We start from the raw sequence: 6,677 nt of genomic DNA, 5'->3' as shown, positions 1-6,677 counted from the left end.
CCTCTTTGATACAAATGTCTGTATTTATCTAATGATAAACGCTTGCTTGATGATAAGCACACCCTCATCTCCATTTGTAAACAATTATGAACAACTATTTACCAAAAGATACCTTTGTCAGATAATAGGATTATCCCTTACTTTTAAAAAAAATTTGTAGGTATTCCTCTGGTCTAATCATTGAAGACACGTGGTATAAGTATTTATAGCTTAATTGTGTCATCACCATTCAAACCCCGAGATCTAGAATTTCAACCAGGTACAATTTATTCATACTATCAATGCCGAGTCAAATTACTTTGTGAACTGTTTCAGAGATTGATTTCCGATGTTCAGGTGAATATTTTTGCAATATTAAAAAGTTTTGCATCTAATGTTTCTTTATAGAACTTTGCCAGCTATTTGACTTACTAAACAATGGCAGGTGTATACAATGACTGTGTATACATTTAAAAGAAATGCAAAGTCAGTGATCTTTCTTTCTTAGGGTGGACAATTTGAATTTCTGCATACCTGCTCATAAGAGCTATTGATAAAATCCAAACTCAATTTAAAACACATGAAATTTGAAAGCTGTTGCTAAACTGTTTCATTTTGTTACCTTTCATTATTCCTATAATTATTTCTTAAATAGTGCAATATATATATATATATATATATATATATATATATATATATATATATATATATATATATATATATATATATATGCTGTATCTATCAATATATTTCTTTTTAAAAAAAATTGGTGCATAACATTTTTGGATTTTGCTGGGCTTGACCAGCTTTGGAATGTTTTGAACACAAATTTTGGTCATTTTATTTGAGTAATAAGAATTAAGTGTCTTGTCCACAGACACAAATTAGCAGCTGACCCAGCCTGGTGTGAAAATTGAAATTCATACTCCTCTGGAGAAGTCCAACACACTAATCCTGGAGTCACAGCTTCCAGTCCTGGATATGTTTAAATGTTAAGCGAAACAAAGAACCACCATTTGATTCAGGAAAAACTCAGAGATATCTATCAGTTCACAAGTCTTTTATATGGGGAGATGTTTGCAAATTAGCAAGAAGTATATTTACATTTAATCTAAGATGTTTCCATTACATAACAATGGCACTCTTACATCATGAATGTATTGCAGAATTTAGATTATGGATACTTGTATTGTAATAATTCAAGTCAGCATTACAATAAAGGTATCTCATGTAATAATTCAAGTCAGCATTACAATAAAGGTGTCCCATGTAATAATTAAATTGAGCATTACGATGAAGGTGTCTCATATAATAATTCAAATCAGCATTACAATGAACATGTTTTGTGTAATAATTCAAGTCAGCATTACAGTGATGGTGTCCAGTGTCATTATCAGCTCTGAATGCCTGCCTGTGTGAGAATCTCTATATCTGAGACTCTGTCCTGCCCTGCCATTTTTATCCCTATCAGTTTCCTCATAGCCTATTTGAAAATGGTTCAGCTTCTTGACATGACATCTGTACACCATGCAAGCATACAACAGGGTTGGCTGCACTAAGGCTTTGTAGACCGTAATTTTGTTTGTAGACTGATGCCCTTGTGCTTCCACACATTTGTGCAGTCTACCAAAAGCTACACATGCTTTATCAATTCAAAATTCAAATCGGAATAAAATTCTTTATCCATTTAATTTCAGCATTTAATACACTTACAAAGAAAAAACTATCATCACAGACATAATCAAAACCACATAGATATTTAATTAAAAACAACATCAAGTTTGTTCTGTCTATAAGATCCATTATATCGCAAAATATAGGCTTAATTGTCTTTGCTGCATTTACTAGTTCAGTAGGGTTTGAGGGTAATGCAAGTGTCTTTTTGTATTCATCTTTGCACTCATTAGAGACTGGATAGTTCAAGCTTACCTGCTGGATTCTCTAAGTGAATCTTGGTCAGAGCTTAGCTGTTCTTGACAACCATAACATTGTACCCAGTGCAGTTTGATCATGAGATATGTTTGTCTCTATAGATAAAAGAATTTGGGACTGACCATTTAATTGATGCAAAGAGGGAGATATATTATTTTAAAGTTTTATGGGCCATTACAAGGAATACAGCAGTAATATATGCCTCTCTCCATTTCGTTTGTTAACACTTTATCAACACAAATCAACTGTGCAAATATGAGCATGTGCTTATTATTGTCTTTCAGTTGGTCCATTTCATGGCTACAATCATCCCAAAAAGCATGGGTCAATTAATTGTTGGTAGTTTAACGAGATTTAAGATAACAAATAATAATAAAGAGAACTTACCTGAATTTTCAGTTCAGTGTGTTGAATATGTCCTGGTGTTGTTGTTTCAGTTTGAATAGACATCTTGCACTCCAGGTTGGTCCTGATGTTACATACACTCTAGGTGTGTCCTGATGTTACATACACTCTAGGTGTGTCATGATGTTACATACACTCTAGGTGTGTCCTGATGTTACATACACTCTAGGTGTGTCATGATGTTACATACACTCTAGGTGTGTCATGATGTTACATACACTCTAGGTGTGTCATGATGTTACATACACTCTAGGTGTGTCCTGATGTTACATACACTCTAGGTGTGTCATGATGTTACATACACTCTAGGTGTGTCATGATGTTACATACACTCTAGGTGTGTCATGATGTTATTATATACAGGTGGTGGTGTCATTTCAGTGCCAATAGACATCTTACACTCTAGGTGTGTCTAGATGTCACAAACAGGCGATGGTGTCATTTCAGTGTCAATAGACATCTTGCACTCCGAGTGTGTTCTGATGTTACAGGTGGTGGTGTTGTTTCAGTGCCAATAGACATCTTACACTCTAGGCATGTCCTGATGTTACATACAGGTGGTGGTGTTGTTTCAGTGCCAATAGACATCTTACACTCCAGGTGTGTCCTGATGTTACAGGTGGTGGTATCGTTTCAGTGCTAATAGACATCTTACACTCCAGAGAGACTTTTGTGTATATATTGTTTGTGGTAGCTGATTCAATGGACATCATACACTCCAGAAAGACTTAATGGTGATACGTTGTTGGCAGTATGTGCTAAGAATTAAATGCTTCCCTTGCTGCTGTGCTTCTCAAAGTAAAACTGTCAACCAGGAGTACTGATATCTAGTTTTGCTTGCTTCATTTATGTTTATTGCTTCCTGTATTACAGAAAATGCGTTTTTACATTTTACTTTAAAAAATGAATCACACTTAAGCACAATTCCTATGACTGAAATAATCATACTTGTGTGTTTTGTATATGGAGTAAAATCCAACTTAAAATAAATGTTGCAGCTGTTAAAAAACTCAACAATAATCTTTAGTATAGATAGCCTAAACATTCTCATTCAGGGCAATCAAATGTAATAACTTTCCTTCTTCAATACCCATCTCTCTGATTTACTATAACTCAAAAGAAATTGGCTTGTTCCACTTTGTGAACTTTAACTATGAAAATTAGCATAATGGGCTCCTCCACAGCAGTCTTTAATGGACATAACACATCACACTAGCTACTGTTAGCCAATTAAATAATACACTGTAAATGAAATGGTGGCTGTTTATACCTGATCATCTTGCCTTGCCTTGTAATTGACTCCTTGACAGTTGGCTGTACAATATGCCATAAGGAGATTTGTGAGCTTTCTAATTATTTGATTTGATGACATTCCCAACATCAGCTTCACGTCACTGTTCTTTACCTTGACCACTCCAGAAGACAGTATAGCCATTTCTACTTTAGTGAGTTGTCCTTATTCATCAAGGCGAGTTTCCCCCAGGGCTGCTATCTGGATTTTGAATTTGGCCAGTTCTCAACCAACGGTTCTTCTCTCTCTTGTATCTGCTTATGTACTGTCCCTTAGTGTCAATTTTACTGGCACTGATGGTGAATTCCATCACTTTGTCTTCTAAGTTTTCGATTGCTAGGGTGGGATCCCTGTCAGCCATGGTATACTGGGTTAAGGTGAAACAGGCAATATTTAGGGCACCTCTTCTAGCCCCTTCCTATGGAGGTGAGCAATGTTATACTAAAAAGGGCTGCTCAGGGGCTGCTGAGTTCCACAGCTGTTTCATTCATGTCTCAACTTGAGACATCTGGAGACAAGATTGGATGCAGTGGATGGCCATCAGTTCCCACTGCACCCGAGCTGATGCTCTTCACTGTCTGCACAGGTCTTCCCATCTCAGGATCTGCCTTCACAGCCAAGGGATTAGTTTATCTGTCCTATGAAAAGGAATTACTGCCATAATTCTATTTATATTATATGTTGTATATTTTATTTATACTTTCTATTAGTTCTCTTCTGTACACTCTAATTTGCATTATTCTGTTTTTACATTTTCTGTGTGCACATTCTGGATAGCATCTTTATAATATTCATTGGGGCTCCAGGTAGCTGAGTGGTCTCAAGTCTTTACTAATCTTGAACCACTGCCATCCCATTTTTGTCCATGTGGGAGTCTTGGGCTTCTCCTGTGGGTTAGTGGTTCTTGCCCACGTTCTCCCTCCACCAAATATGCTGGATGCCATGTATAGCCTGTTGTGTGCTGAAAAATGGCATTAAACTCCAAACAACAACATTATTCCTGAGTTTGTTAGGTATAATGCTATAAGACTGCAATTTTGTGTCTTCTGATTCCCTTTGAGTGATTCTTTGCATTTTTAATGACATACATTAACATCCTCAACTGTCTTTCCAACTCTAAATTTTCTCTTTGCCATTTACGGGTTTCATTTTATAAGACTCTTAAGTATTACAAAGGTTAAACTTCCACCTACTGAACGTAACGTAACTGTAGCACAAAGAAAGCTGCAAGTCGGCTGTTAACATGATGTAAAATGTAATAATGTCACATCATGACAACATAGGACATCATGACAATTTAATAAAAATAGATGCAGATTGTGTATAATGCATGATTCTAATGATGGATATCTAAACTACAGATTGGGTAATTGTCTTGACAGAAATGAAGTATTTGTTGAACAAAATGACAATATAAATGCTTCCTTCTTTTAGAGTATCTTTTAAAAAATGTTTTAAATCAATACTCCTTCTATAGGTGACGAATTGAGAATAAACAACTTTACTTTCACTATCCAGCATCATCTCTGGTTTAAAAGTTAAACACTTATCGTAATCCTCCAAGTAATAAATCAATCTCCCTCCCTCTCTCTTATGCTTACGTACTGAAGCAGGGCCCTGGACGGTCAAGTAGTCTAATTTACAGGTTTAATTATTGGGCTCGGCCAAATTGGGTAACTTTTTGGACATGAATTTTTTTATTATATGTCCCAAGACATATCCATGTAAAAATTATATTTTCTATGTCCTAACTTGTAGATGCAAAAAATGTAAAGACAAAATTAGCAAGATCGACATATGTAACACAGCAGTGACCAACATTTTCAATAACCATGTTAAAAATTGTTTTAAACTATGATTGTTTTTGTTATTATTTTGCAAGTGCATAATTTCAGATTTCTTCAACGTGAAATTAAAAAAGGTAGAGTTCATACTTCATACGTCGGTTAGAGTATACCCTGGAGACCAGACTGTATTATAATGTACAGTACTTGCACTGTGCAAATCAAGCTTAGCACCACTTAAATCTTTGTTTATTCCCCAAAATGCTAGATGTAGATTTTGCCGTATTCAGTATTTTTACCAAATACCATTTCAGCTAAACGTATATAGCTGTTTCATTTACTTTGATCCATGAACTCATGAGTCATTGTTTTTCAGTGATATATGGGATTCTACAAAGTAATTTAATCTTTATGAAAAGGTACAAATGTTTAATTGTACAAGGTACATAACCACATAACTTTCACATGTTCATGACAGAATAAGCATAATAATGGTGCGAAAATTCTGAATAAAGATCAACTAAGATCATCATCGATGAATTTTAGTTTTATGTTTGGCTTAACAAAATCATAATTTACCACAAACTGGGTTATCTTGATTTCTTTTTATCATTGGCAGGTTTGTCTTTCTTTTCTGTCCAGCAATCCAGGCAAATTAATCATTTAAACTCTGAAACTGGCTTGGGTAAAGAGGAATTTTGTCTGGTGGCTATGCCAGTACTTTGATGTGTAACTGCCTTTTACTCCATAATATGAACATGATTACCGTAGCTGTGTAAACCTGTAATTATTTAAAGTCACTTACGTCGAAGTAAAGTATTGTATTATAATTATTTTCAAAGCATTATTTCTTAAACGTCTTTATTGTACTATTGTTTTTGGAGATATTAATTAAGTTTAGTGCAGTGGTGGCTATGAATTGAATCCAAGGGACAAACTTCATTCAGCACAAGTTAAATTCTTCAATTTACATGCGATGATGCCATTATTTAATTATGCTCACTAAATATGGGCACTGAACCAAACTATTATTGTTCATTGTTGTCATACTGGGATCACATTTTAATGAGTTAGGTATTTATGCTTTCAAGGCAAAACTGTAATTGCTGGTGTATGATACAATATTCTAATGCCATAATTTATACACAAACAATAATAAACTAGAGTCAAAAGGGAGAGGTTACTGTTAAATTATAAATATGTACAGCAACTGGCTAATGCTCAATTCTTATCATCATCTGATTAAATTATACATTAATTAGGTTGAAATAATATGAAAACTGGGG

This window comes from Sinohyriopsis cumingii, chromosome 11 (assembly GCF_028554795.1).
Source record: "Sinohyriopsis cumingii isolate HCF-2022 chromosome 11, ASM2855479v2, whole genome shotgun sequence".
In the NCBI taxonomy this organism is placed as follows: Eukaryota; Metazoa; Mollusca; class Bivalvia; order Unionida; family Unionidae; genus Sinohyriopsis; species Sinohyriopsis cumingii.
Note: the sequence above shows the minus strand (reverse complement) of the source record.